The sequence below is a fragment of the Schistocerca serialis genome, chromosome 11, assembly GCF_023864345.2.
Source record: "Schistocerca serialis cubense isolate TAMUIC-IGC-003099 chromosome 11, iqSchSeri2.2, whole genome shotgun sequence".
Classification (NCBI taxonomy): Eukaryota; Metazoa; Arthropoda; class Insecta; order Orthoptera; family Acrididae; genus Schistocerca; species Schistocerca serialis.
In genome coordinates, this window is record NC_064648.1 from 48,395,597 (window position 1) to 48,412,623 (window position 17,027).

Sequence of the window (17,027 nt, forward strand, 5' to 3'; positions counted from 1 at the left end):
TTTTTGAGAAATATAAATTTTTATTTATTAATTGTGTGAGTACTTCAGATATAAAATGCACTACTGTAATTATTCAGTATTAGTGATAAGCAGCAGCATTACAAGGCAGTATGGTCAGTAATGCTATTTTCTGCAACAATCATTATGTCACTGTTCCTAAATATGTAGAGCGAATGTCTAATATCCATACAGGAAAACCAAAGTTCAGGTGGAATGTCAGCACCTGTATTGGGCTGAATGCGGAATGTCACATGAAAATCACTGAAATTCAACAGATTCATCTTGATGAGCACAAGCTAATATCATACTGCAATAGAAAAGTAAGAAGGAAGGGTGAGTGGCTATATATTCAAAAATTGGAGCTGATTCCTGGCCTTCCAGATTAATGAATATAGTGTTGAACATCTCTTTCAACGCTGTGCCACATTGGTGCTCAGGAAGCACACAAGCTTGTTGTGGTGACAGTGTACAGGCCACCATCAAGAAGAATCTTAAGTATCTGCTGCCACTTTCAGTAGGCTGTGGAGACTTAACTGGTGAATCCTCATTCTCTTTGTTTCTCCTTCGTCCCGGTGTGTTCCTGAAGGCTGGCCCATTCATGAGACACATTACAGGTGACAAGGTAATGCATAATTCCCAGCTCCGGATCAACAGGTAGGGTTCGCACATACACTGATACAGTCCAGGCCCAAAGAGGGGTAACTGCCTAAGCTGTTACCTTCCCAAATCCCAATTGGTCCCTCTGTCAGGAGTTTGGGAGGTGTGACCTGAGGTGTGAACAGTCATTTATGGTGGGTGAATCCCACCTCTGAGGGTGCCCCCAGTTGGAAGGAGCATGCCATTGTAGATGTTGGCAATCATGGGGATTTGTTTTTTTTACAGTGGCTCACCATCTTAGTGCATGTCTGCTAAACGTAAACAGAATGAGGCTAAAGATTTGAAGACCCTCCCAACTGCACCTTGGTTCCTCATGGTATCATGTACTGGAGGTGGTCCATCCTTTGCTACAGTTAATGTGTGCATTATTCTGAAAGGTGGTGTTGCAGTTGCAGGCCCTGTGAAATGCAACTTTGCTTCTGAAGACGTATTGTGATTCTCAAGCTCAACTGCTTACAACATTACATATCCAGAGCTATCCTGTTCGTGTGGAGAACCATCTTAAACTGAACTCATCACATGGTGTTCTTTACGTTCTGATGCTTGATGGCCTCACGGAGGGAGAAGTCCACAGTAATCTCTCTCATCATGGCATCACTGTGGCCCATTGAGTAATGAAAAGGATGGATGCAAACTTAATGCCCACATGCATTCTTTTTCTACCATTTGCTTGAGTAATGTTTGCCTCAAAGATTAAGGCAGGCTATAAAGTCATCATGGTCCAACCTTACATTCCAAACCAGATGAGTTCCTACAAGTGTCAACATTATAATAAAACACATGTCCTGTCAAAACAGGGCCAAATGTGTTACTCTTGGCAGAGATGCTCACGAGGGCAGCAGTTTCCTCCTCCTCTCTGCTGTCTCAATTGTAATCCCATGAGTTTCCCATGTGTCTTAATGAGCGAACCATACAGGAGATCTGAGTGAAGGACATCAAACTCCACTTTGTCACTCACAGTTGTTAGCTAGTCAAAATCTGTGAATTTTATGATTGGCATTTACAGTACCGTATTTGCTATGCTATGCATAATGGAGGATATGCCCACCCAGACTTGCGACCACAAGTTCAGTATTGCAGTAGTGGAGTTACCCAGGTCACAGTAGCATCCCCATCTCCTCCTACAGATGCGTAACAAGCCATGTGATCTTTGTCCCTTGTGGCGAAATAAATTGTAACACAACTGTCAATCTGAAAGGACAAAAGCAATACTCACGCAAAGACTTTCTACAGCTAAAAAACATGATATTTATCTGGCAACTAGAAAGTTCTAAGAAATCGTACAAAAACAAACGGTCTTCACCTTCCTTGACTAGGAGATCCTCTTCAGTGGTGTTGGCACATATACCCTCACCTGGCTGACCTCCATTTTGCTGGTGCTCGCTGCCTACCAATTTTCTGCCATGGAATTCACAGGATGGCCCAGAGGGAATGCCAATATGTTAGTAGATCTCATGGAACAGGATTTTCCAGCCTCTGCCCCTGTAGCAGTGAATTTTTGAAGGTGGGCACTCAGCAGCTACCAAGGTGACTAACCTTCATTTGTTCCTTCCTCCCCAATCCCCATTATGACTTCTCCAATGGAACGTTTGTGGCATTAGATCGAGCCAACAGGAATTACAGCTGTTCTTGGAATTGCAGTGTCTGCTTTTTTCTGCTTCCAAGAATAAAAATTGTCCTCACAACCCCTTTGACCTCTCATGTTTCTTCTGGTCCACTTTCACCTTTCCCCCACAGACAGCATTCCACCTCATGGGGGAGCCATGTTGGTCATCGGTCTCATTGAACACTCGACTGCTAGCTATGGCAGTCTGCACTTTTCTTCCTCATTTCACCTTTTTTCTTTTGTAACATCTACTCTCCTCCATGATTTGCTGTTACCAAGTTGGACTTGCTCCAGCTCATTGGTCAGCTCCCTCACTCCTTTTTGCTGCTTGGTTAGTTTAATGCCCGCCATCTGCTTTCGGGCTCTAGGAGAACCTGTCCAAGAGGTTTTGTCTTAGCTGACGTTCTGAATCCTCTCTCATATCAGTGAAACACCCATGTCCCTTTCAGATTCCATGCACATTTATTACCATCTAGACCTCTTGTTCTGCACTGTCCAGCTTGCCCGTCATCTCAAATGGCCCGTTCCCTCTGACACATACTCAAATGATCACTTTCTGTGTGCTGTCTATTCGCAGACTCTTACCCGACCTGAGTGCAAACCCAATTTGCAGCTTTCTATGGCCGACTGGAGGCTTTACTCGTCCCTCGCGACGTTTACACAGCTGTGATGACCAGGTAAAGTATCTTCCAAAACTTATCCTTACTGCTGCAGAATGTTCCATGCCGTGTACTTAAAGTTGACTGTAGCATGTCCTGGTACCTGGTAGACTGAGGCATGCAGCAATGTGTTTCACTGGTGGAGATGTGCTCTTCACCCTATGATGGTGAGTTATATTCATTATGAAGAGAGGTGTGTGCAGTGTTGTCACATTTTTCGGGATACTAAAAAACCTACCTGGATGTCGTTTATTAGGTATTTTAAGTTTCACTCCCTCTTCTGTTGCGTGGAGCAACATTCATCGGCTCTCTGGGACCAAACTCGATTCCCCAATTCCTGGTATGACCATGTCAACTCCCATGCTATCTCCAACACCTCGGACAGCTATTTTACAGAGATTTCAAGCCCCACCCACTATAACGGTGCCTTCCATGTGTAGAGGACAAGGGAGTTATTTTTAAGAAATACGGTGCGAAATTTTGATTTAGTGTGTTTCAGTGCGTGATGTGCCAGCCTCACGGCAAACGATGGACGAAGGCCGGCCAGCGCGTTATGCAGGTGACACAGTTTTGCAATAATCGTCGGTATGTGTGTATGTGCGCGACAGCCATCAGAATGCAGCATTAGCAGAACTAAGCAGGCGCGGGCTGCATGTGGCTCGGTTGAGTTAGTCAACTCCTCTATAACCTTCTAATAAACACGCAGCTGTGTAACTGGCGGATTCAGCAGCGGCCTGCACTATTTAAGTGCATCAGAGGTGGGCGTTGGCATTTGGTTCGACCGATTGGGCATTCGGTCACTGTCACGTCGTCGTCATCAGTGACGCTGTCCCTGAGGACTGGCTGGCGGAGGGCGTTGCCCGCTGCTGCACCAGCGACTCCCGGCGTCGTCACGAGCGGCCGCATCTGCAGGGGGCGAGCTGGGCCGGGCCTCATGCTGCTGACCTACCGCCTGCACAGCTGCTGACTGAGTGCAGCATCGCGTTCCCCGGACTGCGTGCATCAGCACGTCTCCACCATGACATGAGTGGTGAGGCTGAGCTACCAGAGAATTTATTGGAAGAACCAACAATAAAAAATAGGAAGATTGCTAAAAACAGCCACCTTCTTCTACCCAGCCATGCCCTACAACCCCAACCATGTCACCCGCTCCGGTCGTCCTGTTATGTAGGGAAACAAGTGGAGGCAGCTCAGCTCATATCCTCTCAGAAACATGAATGCTACAATGTTGCTATTACTATGAGGGATGTAGACCATGCCCTCACTTCATCCAGATCATTTGCCCTAGAGCTAGACAGTGTTCAAATTGAGATGTTGCAGCATTCTCTTGTAGGTCAGCACCTTCTCCTTTGTAGGTACAATTATATTTGGGCAGATTGCATGTTTCCTAGATGCTGGTGTGAAGCCACTGTTATACCCAACCTAAGCCTTCCTTCTCTCACCAGCTGTGTTTCCAGGGTGATAGATATGATTCATGGGCAGATGGTTTTGTGGCTTCGAGCATGCTGTTCTGTGTTTGACCGTGTTTTCACTTCGTCATCCGATATCTTAAATGGTTCCCTGTGGAAATAAGGCTATGGCCATATTATTTGATTCGGAAGAAGTCTGATACATCTGCTGGAGGACTGGTATCATCTGTAGTCTATACATGTGGGGCTTCAGAGGCCATCTGCCCCATTTACTAGAGGAAGTTTTGAAAGATGTTTTCCAAAAGTTTATATTGTTTGGCCTTGTCACACACATTTATCCAGGAAAATGGGATGCCTGAATACTCGTCCTGGGTATCATTGTCTTTGCTATCCCCTTTAACCATATTATGGGCTCTCTCCCACGAAGTATCTGTTGCAGTCCTACGTCAACATGTCTCCTTGAGCAGCGTCTTCAGCGTCATTCCTATCATCTTTTCTCATGGAACATGGGCAGTGGCTTTCACTTTTCCACTGTCATAACCTTTTGTATAAGTATTTGGCGGTGGAATGAGTTTCTTACACCATCTTTACATCTTGCGCCTTGTGCTCTTTCATTCTCTGAAACAGGAAATTCCTGGAGGAGCTCATGTTTGATATGAAACTTCCTTCGTCCTCCCATGTATCGTACTTGGCTGTACATAGTACCCAATCCCTCAGTTTCCTACATCTCCTAATTGGTATTTCCAGAGAAGCGGATCAGACAGCCCTCCTCCATTTCTTGTGATCCCTTGTCCATTCATAACTAGACTGTGGGTGTTTAGTTCATTCCTCTGCACCTCTGTTCATCATATGCTGTCTGAACACACTCCATTATGGAATACGTTTCTCCAGTGGCTGCTTTTTCACCAGCCCGGTTGAGTGTCTGCAGAAGACGCTGGACTGCTAGTCATACTGGTATGTCGTCCTCCTCAGTGGATAGGCATTCCATTTCTCTTTCACACCTGGGGACTCATCCTATTACATCTTATTTGATGACTCCTTTGCCTGCCAGTACGGGGATCGCCATTCTTCCCTGTTACCTCCTGGAGTTCGCTTTTGGCTTCAGGTTACCTCCCACGTTCCTGATGGTTGTTAACCCTTCGCCATCTTGGCTTCATGTAGCTGCCCATGTTCATCGTGGACTTCATTTTCTTCACTTTTATAAGCAGGACCCACCGTAGGAAAAAATGCATAAATAGTATGGACTAATCTGTTGTCAGGGTACAAAATTCGTTGCAATATTACACTCTACACGAATTGTACTGACTGGCAGTATGCCCACCAGTTGATAACTCAAACATTTTACCAATATTATGCATCATCACTTGTTTTTTCGAGAAACCTAGTGGCGATCCTGTTGAATATTTGTGACGAAAGTCTGTAATGTGTTTTGTTTTCATCTCTGATTTAAACATAACATTTGCATGTACTTCAAATCGTTTAGAAATATGTATCCAGTATACATATGAATTGTCGATGTTGCAAGGTCCAGGAGGTATTATCACAATTTCCCCATTCCCTAGATGCAATTTATTATTAATTCTGTGGTGATAGCTATGCTTTTGTGTGTTTGCAGCCCACTCAATGCTGTACATCACTACCCCCTGCTCATCTATTGCAGGAAATTAATTTGCTTTTAATTTAGACCAATTATTATTAGAGTGAACGTCATTACATCGTAGCTTCAAATGATGTGGAGACTTGCATACTGCTTGTTTTTATACAATTTTGAGGAACAATATCAGGCAGAAATATCCTCAGGTATGAACTGAAGTCATGGTAGTGTCGAACATTGTACAACAGCTGATTCCTATTGGTGAAGTGACAACAGAATTCTTCAGGTGGCCTTAAATTACCAAGAGCTCCATACCCCCAGCAACATCTAAATTGACAGTTCCACTTTTCTTGGATTTCCACACTGTCTCAAGCAATGTATCCTACATAAAGACTCTGTAAAATTTCGTGATTTTAAATTTTCTGACGAGATTAAGGCGATCTCAGAGTATGTTCGTAATCCTTCTCTCCATTACCATTGCTGTGGGCCTTTTTAAAATATCCAACCCAAGCCATTTCCTGTATTTTAAATATAGGCCTTAACCGATAGCGATGGCCTCCATAGTCATTATGCTTTTTAGCTGTTTGTATTTGCTTTTCGCTTTTTCGGGCGTTCTCTACTGCTTGGAATATGATAGCAGCTCTCCTAGCTTATGTAACCAGAGCTGACAGCACAGCAAATGGAGGTATTAGGAACTAAATTATTCCACCAGATGTCTTTGGTATTGGTAGGAATCTGGGCGTTTTAACACATAGTTTCCTTCCTTCTTTCTGCCCCAAGGCACTTTTTGCCACTATCACCACTGATTTGATGCAGTTTTTTAAACACCCCATTGGTTCTTCTTCTTTAGTGTGCAGTGAAGTGCATTCATTATTGCTTGAAGTTTAGTCCAGTACCCAATTTAAGTTCGAGAAAACATTGCCTTATCAACCCCATATGCAGAAATAGGTTGTCCTACATCAACATCCATCCCTTGACATACCTGTGCAGCCTTATCAATGAGTATTTAGTCTGCAATTTGATTATATTTATTTGTAGTGCAGGCAATGTTGTGCTTTTTGCATACATTGTCCAGAACCTTACAGCCCCTATCACCATAAGCCAGGCGCTATTTCAATTTTTTTCCAGCTCCACAGAAATTCTATTGAGAGATACAAAGTTCAAATGGCAGATACTCGAGAATACCACCTTCAACTCTGTTGATGTGTTTCCTAGCACTCGTGTCACACTACTGCATGGTTTGAGGTTTGCTTTTCATATTACATAGCAAATTGCGAGTGTTCACCCAGCTGTTGAGCTTCGATGAGAAACTAAGCAATTTCATCAATGCCCTGTTCACTCTACATTTTATGACCTGCTCTATGAGGAACATATTGGGTTCAAAGATTTTCTGTAATTCGTTTCTGACATCAATAGGTTTGTTCTTAATTGTCTGTTTAATAATGCGATTGTACTTGCAATGATTTCTGGCTGTATGTTCAGCCATTTTCACATATGTTGAAGATTAAATTCCTTCCACAGTAGTTTTTTGATTGTCCAGTTAAACTATTTGGCAGTACTAGTTTCCAAATGGGAGAATGTTGAATTGTGATTTATCCCACATCATTCCAATTCTGCTTTGAAATGCCTCTCGTAAAATTCACTTCCGTGGTATGCGTCAAGGTTATTGGGCAGTCCTGTCTGCAACAATTGTTCAGAAACCTCTGAAACCACCTTCCCAGTCTTTACCTTCAAAGGTAAGCTCCAAGCGAAATTGGAATGTGTGTGTGTGACCATTAGAGTGTACATGAAACCATTATTGGTTTGTAAGTATTCTTGCGTATCTAAGAGGTCCGTCTGCCATACATAATCCATTTCTCGTATTATCAGAAATATTGTGCATGCAGGTCTGTAAAGCTCATGAACAACTCTCTCCACATTTACTCGATGATACATATTTTTCGAAGCTCAGATAAGCTCGATTCTCTGCACTGGCTGAAACTGTAAGCAGTCGTACTTGATTTATGATTTCATTTAATTATCATAATATATATTCTCTGGAGGTAGATTGTTCAGTCTTCTATACTGAACTTAGACTATTTTACCTGCACAATGTGGAGCTGCTACAGATGGTTTAGTTAAAATCCTGTATTTGTCGCTCTATGATACTTCCATTCATCTTTTCATTGTTTTACATGCATTGGTAATGTGTAATATTGGACTACACGTTTTTATAGTTTCAGGGTATATTTTTAACATTTGACATTTTCAGAGTTATTAACTGTAGCTGCGTAGGAAATCTTTCAAATTCCTTGTTCCCAATTCTTATTGCCTTCTTGGTTAAACATATTGAGTGCTTAGATAACAAATATGGTTTTGTCCTGATGACTCCATATGTTCTGTCTTAACTCAGCATTACTCCTGTTCCTGCTTTTATCCATAGTCCACGACAGCTGCTCCAGCCTGTCACTTAGTGGTTTAAATGTTACTGAGAGATACTGGTCTCATTGCAGTTGACCTAACTTTCACAAAAGTAATTTCTGTCAAATTGCCTTCTGCACCACAGTTTTTAACATTACACTTTTTCGACAACATGCTGCTGTATACTAAGCCATTTTTGAGACAGTTTAATCTTACATGTGCGTTCAGACTGAGTGGTGATGGGCATGAAGTGCCTTAGCTATCACATTGACATCCCACACATATGTTAGTTTTACATTAACTCCTTCAATTTTCTTGTCGACCCACAGTTCATATTGCTGTATTCGAGCATTCAACACCTCAACATTCATAGCACCTGCTCACTTCCATTAATTTAGTGCTGACTGCTTCCATTTTTTTTGTCAAATGCACATGCTTTGTGTCCTCTGAATGAAAGTGCAAGTTTGTACATAATGTAAAAATACTGACACAGGTGCGTTTTGGTGCATTGCCCTTTTTGAATAAATTTGTTGAAGTTTTGTTTCTATTGACCCTCATTCAGTTTACTAGTTTCATCTATAACCAGCAAATTATACTGAGAGTTACTGCAGCAATCCTCACATACAACGAATTCATTGAGTGACATGTCAGTTCCTACACCTGCTTGGAAAATATGCTTTGAATTCAGATTGTCCTGTTCGAAAGTTACAAGGTTGGTGTATCCCAGACTAACAGCTTTGGTTTGCTTAAGTATGTCTCACTGAAATAAAATGTATTGACTTACATGTGGCGAGCAAAGCAGAGATATCTGCAGATATCCTGATTTTCCACTGAGTTGTTGCCAAATATGAATATGCAGTTTGGTTTTACGTTTCCAGGTGGTGGAATATCACTGCTTTTGCTGGCTGTCTAGTGTGTTACTCCCTTAACTCCATGCGAAATTTCCTGCAGAAGCTGATATTTTGACTGAAACAATTTTTGAAAAATATATACATGCTGTAAGTGGACTCCCACAGAATGTCAGCAGTGTAAAAAGTAGATTATTTTCTGCTGCATCCCTGAAAACCAAAACACTTCTAATAGTAGGAAGTAATGATCCATTCGTCCCGTTGTTCTGGTTTCTACCTTCTTCATTGCAGGACCAGTCATTTAAAGACCTGTGTGGTGACACTGTTTCATCCACTTGGTTATGGTGGTAACTAGTTTATTTACATTGAAATGGAGGGGTTTTATAAACTTACTTATAGCTGGCTATATAAACCAACTTAAATAAGATCATAATTCAGTGCTCACATCTGTTAATGTTGAATCATACATTTCCACTTCCATCAATGCAGAGAATGCATCATGGAGTTGAGCTATGGTAGTTTCCAATGGGTGGAGAGTTTGGCAAACTGTCCACAGCAGATCACTGCCCAGTGTGTCATAGAACTGGAGGCTATGTGATTGCCTTGTTTGCCAACACATTAGCTCATCCTGTACTGCATTTCATTAAAATGTTAAAAATCTGCTCCTGTAGATCTGTGCTCCCTCTGTTATTAAATATTTTAACTGTACCAACTTAATCCCCTACAGAAATAGTAACATCAGGGGGAACAAATTTTTCCGTGGAACAAGGTTGAACTCTGCTCTGACACATTGCATGGTCAATGTCATTCATTTAAGGAGAAGTATACTTTGTCATCACTAAATTGATAGTTTTCAAGTACTACCACCCTATTTGATATTACACTGACACTGGTGTGCTTACACTCACTGGTATTCAAACAGTTGGTTTGATTGAACAGCATTATGTTGACACCATGTCTGCTGCTGCAGCGACTTCACCTTTCCTGCAAGGAAAACACATAGTGTTAGTTAGAAGCTTATTTGCTCATTTTCTCTGTTCATCAGCATCAGCATTAATACTTGAACTGGCTCAGATCAGGGACTTTTGATGCATAACTTGACATCATTATCCTTTGATGTTTGTTACAAGTGAGCGATTTATTTATCAATTGCTGTTAGTATATTTTCGCGTCATCTACTATTATTATAGTTATAATTGTGATGATGATGATGATGATGATAATGATGATGATCTTCAAATCCCGTATTTTGTGCACATTCGTGTACTTCTCATGCACATTTATGCACTTTATTAACTGTGTAGTGCATAGAGCCACTTTCTGCATTGCATCACTCACTTGTTTTGTGTTACTTGCTGCACTTAGATCACACAATCCAGTGATAGCTCTCATAGTAGCAGCAGTAGCATGTCAGAGTACTGTGAGCTGGTCCACATTTTTGTAAGAAGCGTGTTACTTTAAATTTTGTCAGTGTTCCTTACATTCAACTCCTATATTTCATGTGTGTGTGTGTGTGTGTGTGTGTGTGTGTGTGTGTGTGTGTGTGTGTGTATTTACCATGCCAACTCTGTTATGGGCAGATATAGTAATTGCTGTGAACCAAGTTGGTGATACTTCGCTCACAGCTCCAGGCAGTGTTTTCCACCGATTGGTTCACTGCTGCGGTCACCTTGGGTACTGCCCACACTGAGATCTACCTCTCACTTGTTTGTGAGTGGGAAGTCATTCTAGTGTGTGGGTGGCAGTGGAAGAATTTCCATGTTGCCAATCAGAGAGCCTGCTCAGTTCATCTGATGAAAAGATTTGGGTGCTGTCTATGGCTGATGAATTCCACTTACCATGTTCCAGATGAAGCCTCTCAGCATGCTAGACTGGGCATTTGCAGTTGGTAGTATTACTGTTAGTTGGAAGCTCTGATGATAGGTGTGTAGTGGAGCCATTTAGAGATATGGCTGCATAGGACTGGAAGGAATCCATTGTGCTTTCTGTGTGCATACTGAGAGGGGGGAGGAATGGGTGCTTCCGGATGCCATGAAAAGTGTGGCATAGTCAGCTGTTGGTGTTGGCTCATGTTGGTGCTGACAATATGTACCACGTTGGATTGGAAGAGATTCTATCTAGTTTCAGGCGACTACCTGTAGTAGTACTACTCACAGTCTCGTTTGTGAGATGAAGGCGGAGCCCACCATTTTTAGCATCATGGGCACAACTGAAAGTGGTTCTTTGGTACGGAGCGGAGTGAAGGTCGGAATCAGATTCCGAGACAGTTCTGCAACTATGTAGGTTGCAGATTCCTCGACTAGCGCTAAAAGGTGGTAGTTCACGATTGCTGCTAAATTGGTCAGGAATCCATTACACAAAGGAAGCAGTTCCACACGAGTGTGGGGGATGTGTAGAGGAGACGGTGCTTTTTTTAGGTGAGATGGTCTCTGATGAGAGCGGAAAGAGCTTCAGCTTCAAAGATTGCTAGTAGACAACCAAAAAAGGGTAGATACAACCACAATAAGTACAGTAGTTGTAAATTGTCGTAGCTGCATTAGAAAAGAACCAGGGCTCAGTGCTAACAGAAAGCACTGAACCTCAAATCGTTATAGGTATGGAAACAAGCTGAAATTTTTTCAAAAGACTTAACCATGTTCATAAAGGATTCATGTTGTACTGTTCATTGCTGTTAGAAGTAGTTTACCTTGCAGTGAAATTTCAGTAAATAGTTCCTGTGAGGTACTATGGGTAGTGATCAGTTAAAAGTTCCAGGCTGAGAGACTGTGGTCGATCTGTAAAACTGCTTCTTCCTGACGTTTCATTGCCAACTGTGGGCAACATCTTCGGAGGTGAGTCAACAATGGCTGCCAGGCCAGAGAGATCGTGTTTAGAGTGCATCACCATACTTCACTTCCACTGACTGTAAGTCTATCTGTGAGTAACATCATTATTCTCAATTGAATGTAATCGATCGTCACACCGTTGGTGCAAAGTCGACCACCATATCCTGTGTAACTTTAAGCCTTCCTGTTTTCTGCTGAAATTATTGTGGTGTTCCTTCCCTATACATACACATGCATAATAATGCGATGTACTGCGTAGCACACTTGTCTCACGAAAGTTTATTTTATGAGCACCATCCTTGAAAACATGTTCCGCTACAGTTGATCTGTAGGTACATCCCAGTCGACAGTTCCTTTTATGTTCAGTTAAGTGGGTATTGACACTTTTTTTCGTTGTTCCAATATAAACCTTCCAACAGCTACATGCAATTTTATACATCTCAGGAGTTGCTAAGCGGTGTCATGCATCTTCTGCCGACCTTAAATACTCACTAATCTTCTTTGTGGGTCTAAGTATTGTTTCAATTTGAAATTTGGCCAGAACTTTCCTAATATGGCCCTTAATATTGGGAATAAATGGAAGAAAAACCTCTCCAGCTGACAGTGGTTGTTGCTGAATGTTGTCACTTTTCTTCTGGGATGAAGTGCTTGATCTATCTCGTTGTCAGCGTATTCATTTTTATTAACAGCCATTCACAAATGATTTTGTTCATCGTGTAAATAAGCTGGCTCACAGATCTTCGTAGCTCTGTCTACAAATGTTTTAATGACACTGCTCTTCTGCCTGAGATGAAGGTTCGAATTCTTATGGAGGTAATGGTCGGTGTGTGTATCTTTTCTACACACTTCATGCCCTAGACTCCCATCTGCCCATTTGATTACTGATAAATCCAAAAAAATTTAGTTGTCCATTTCTCTTATTCTCCATAGTAAATTGTATCTTTGGATCAATACTATTCAGATACACCAATAACCCATACAGTTCCTCTTCACCGTGATTCCATACCACAAAAATCTCATCCACATACCGATACGTCATACACATCCCGATACCACTTCAAAGCGCTTTTAGTGGCAGACTGCAGCGCCTACTGTTCAAAAAATTCCATGAAAAGATTAGCAACAGCAGGACTCGGAGGGCTGTTCATAAAACTCATCATCATACTGGAAATAAGTTATGGATGGGCAATGTCGGGATCTCCACGCCCTGGCAGCCAGTCGTTGAGTTACCTCAGAAGATGTTGTCGGTTACGGTTAGTGCGGGTGGTTATACCAGCCAACTGGAATAAATTAATAAGTTCCTTTTATCAATGCTCTGACTCAGATGAAACAATTGCTGGACAGTTCAAAGAAAACTTGAGTGTCATTTCAAATAGATATGCCACTTGAACCATTATAGTTGGTTGGGACTTCAGTCTACCCTCAATATATTGGCGAAAATAAATGTTTATTGTCAGTGTTAGGCATAAAACGTCGTCTGAAACCGTGCTGAATGGCGTCTCTGAAAATTACTTCGAACAATGAGTTCAGAAGTGCACCGAAAGTGTAAATGGGTGCGAAAACAACCTTGACATCTTAATAACCATGGCCAAACAAGGAGCATAACAGGTTCAGCGATTAGTGACCACAATGTTGTTGAACCATGAAGAGTTCATAAGAGTGAATACTGTAATATCTAAACTAACCAAAAATAAACACAAAATATCTGCCCTTGAAAAAGCAGATAAAAGTTCACTTGACACATTCCGAAGAGACAGTCTCCACTCCTTCAGATAAGTTTTTGTAAACATAGTCCAGATGTGGTTTAAAGTCAAATAAGGAATAACTGAGAGATATGTGTCAAAAAAATTAATAAGAGGTGGCACTGACACAAAACAGTTCATACCACTGGTGCAGGAGCAATGAAATACACATGCTAAATTTAAAAGAACGCAAAATCCACAAGATTGGTAAAGTCTTGCAGAGCCCAAAATTTAGCACAAATTTCCGTGAGAGAGGCTTTTAATAGTTTTCAGAACGACACTGTCTCGAAATCTAGTAGAAAACCCAAAGAAATTCTGGTTGTGTGTGAAGTGTACCATTGACAGGGTGCATTAATATGTTCATTGCGCGAGAGCAATGGTAACGTTATTGATGGCAGTGCCTCTAAAGTAGAGTTACTGATACTGGTTTTTCTAAATTCCTGCACAAGAATAGTAAAGCGAGTATTCCCGAATTCTAATCAAGAATAACTTCCTGCATGAGTAACGTAAGAGTGGATATCCTAAATGTAGCGGAGCAGCTTAAAACACTTGAAAAAAGCAATGCCTCTGGTCCACATTGTACACCATTCAGTTTCCTTTCAGATTATGCTGATACAATAGCTACATACTTAGCAGTCGTATACAGCTCTTCAACAGCAGAAAGATCGGTACCCAAAGACAGGAAAGTTGCACAAATCACACCCAAGAAAGGAAACGGGAGTAATCCGATGAAAAGCAGACCCATTCCACTAATGTCGCTTTGCATTAGGATTTTGGAAAATATAATCTGTTTGAACATTATGAATTACCTTGAAGACATCATTTTTGACAAATAGCCAACACGTATTCGGAAAATGTAATTCATGTGAAACACAGCAAGCTCTTTATTCTCGCAAAGTAATGACTGATATGGACATATGACATTACAGTGATTCCATATTTTTTGATTTTCAGAAGGCTTTTGACTCAGTTCCTCACAAAAGACTTCCAATTAAATTGCAAGCCCCTGGAGTATCATCCTAGTTGTGTGTACTGATCCGTGATTTTGTACCAGAAAGGTCACAGTTCGTAATAACTGACAGAAAGTCATCGAAGTAGTATCTGTGGTTTCCCAAGGAAGTGTTATAGGCCCTCTCTTGTTCCTAATCTACATACACGACTTTGGAGACAGTCTGAGCAGCTCTCTTAGATGGTTTGCAGAGGATACTGTCATTTACCTTATTGTAAAGTCATCGGATAATCAAAAAGAATTGTGAAGTGATAGACAAGATATCTGTATAGTGTGAGAAATGCCAACTAACGGTAAATAATGAAAAGTATGAAGTCAACCACATCAGTACTAAAAGGAATGTGCTAAATTGCGTTTGCACGATAAATCATACAAACCTTAAAGCTGTGAACTCAACTACATACATAGGGATTACAATTATGAATAAATTAAATCATTACATTCATATAGACAATGCTCTGGAGAAAGGAAACCAAACACTGATTCCTTGACAGACCACTTAGAAAACGTAACAGTTCTACTAAAGAAAAGGCATACACTATGCTTGTCTGTCCTCTTGTGGAGTATTGCAGAGTGGTGTGGGACATCAAAGAAATTCAAAGAAGGGCAGATCGTTATGTATTCTCATGAAATAAGGGAGAGGGTGCTATGAATACATGAACTGGGGTGGTGATAATTAAAACAAAGGCGTTTTTCGCTATGGTAAGACTTTTTCATAAAATTTCAATCACGAATTCTGTCATCAGAGTATGATAGTTTTTTGGTGCCCATCTATGTAGGGAGAAATTACCATCATTGTAAAGTACGAGAAATCAGAGCGCATATGGAAAGATGTGTGGAATTGTAGAGAAGTAGATTAAATATGATGGTTTGATGACCCGCTGCCAGGACCTTAATTGTGAATTACACAGTAATCATGTAGATCATCATCATCTGCTTCTTCTTCCATATGTCTGTGTTTGTTGCCTTAAGACAGTTAGGTAGTGTGGCTGAAAATGGTCTCAGAGCCAGAGGTGGCATGCCAGTTGCTCTTCACATATTTGCCAGCAGTATTCTAAATACCTTTTCTGGAATACTACAGCAACAACAGCAAGTTGATTCAGTATCTTCATCATCAGCACTCCCATTACACTGTGCCATGGACAAAAAGTAAATTAATTGAATATAGAAAATCGAATGCTTAGCAGTGATATTTCTTTTTTATTTCAAATACTTACAGTCGATGTCTTCATCAGTCAGTGCCATGATGCAAATGCCGTAAAAGTGCCGTGCATAGATATTTTAAAAAGAAGTACGACCTGCTGCTGATATAATATTAACAAAACATAATGAGAATTACAGGTAGATCAGTTCGTAAACGTTTCTTGTACGGACAGGCATTTTAAACAATTCCAACATATGCAAAACTGTATACATGTTAGTTGTAGTAATGTGATATCACATGGGCTCAGAGATGAGGTGCATGGGGAAAAGAGAGTGCTTCATGAAAGTTGCTGGAGCACTGGCCATTGGAGTGGAGGTACTCGTGGTTGGATGTTTATGCTCATGTCAGTGAAATATGACCTGCATCTGACCTGCATTGGAATCTTTGTCCTGTGAAATCCGAGCAGAGGGGGACTTGACGTGGGAGGTGATACAAAAACAATTAGCAGAAGCACAGGGAGGAGGCAGGAGGGTGTACTCTTACATTTCCTTCTCGCCTCCCCTCCCAGATCCACTTTGACTCTATGCTCTTCAGGTTCTATCCCATTTCCTCTCCTCCCTCCCTCTCCTTCCTACTCCCTCCCTCTCCTTCCTACTCTCTCCCTCTCCTTCCTACTCTCTCCCTCTCCTTCCTACTCTCTCCCTCTCCTTCCTACTCTCTCCCTCTCCTTCCTACTCTCTCCCTCTCCTTCCTACTCTCTCCCTCTCCTGCCTACTCTCTCCCTCTCCCTCCTACTCTCTGCCCCTCTCCCTGCTACTCTCTGCCCCTCTCCCTGCTACTCTCTGCCCCTCTCCCTGCTACTCTCTGCCCCTCTCCCTGCTACTCTCTGCCCCTCTCCCTGCTACTCTCTGCCCCTCTCCCTGCTACTCTCTGCCCCTCTCCCTGCTACTCTCTGCCCCTCTCCCTGCTACTCTCTGCCCCTCTCCCTGCTACTCTCTGCCCCTCTCCCTGCTACTCTCTGCCCCTCTCCCTGCTACTCTCTGCCCCTCTCCCTGCTACTCTCTGCCCCTCTCCCTGCTACTCTCTGCCCCTCTCCCTGCTACTCTCTGCCCCTCTCCCTGCTACTCTCTGCCC

The 17,027-nt window shown here is 42.0% G+C and overlaps 1 protein-coding gene across 1 annotated transcript in view; it reads left to right on the plus strand.

The window, feature by feature from the left end:
• Nucleotides 1-17,027, plus strand: part of LOC126427112 (zinc finger protein 726-like) — a 122,951-nt gene that overhangs the window by 87,650 nt on the left and 18,274 nt on the right. The gene's annotated exons all lie outside the window — the stretch shown is intronic.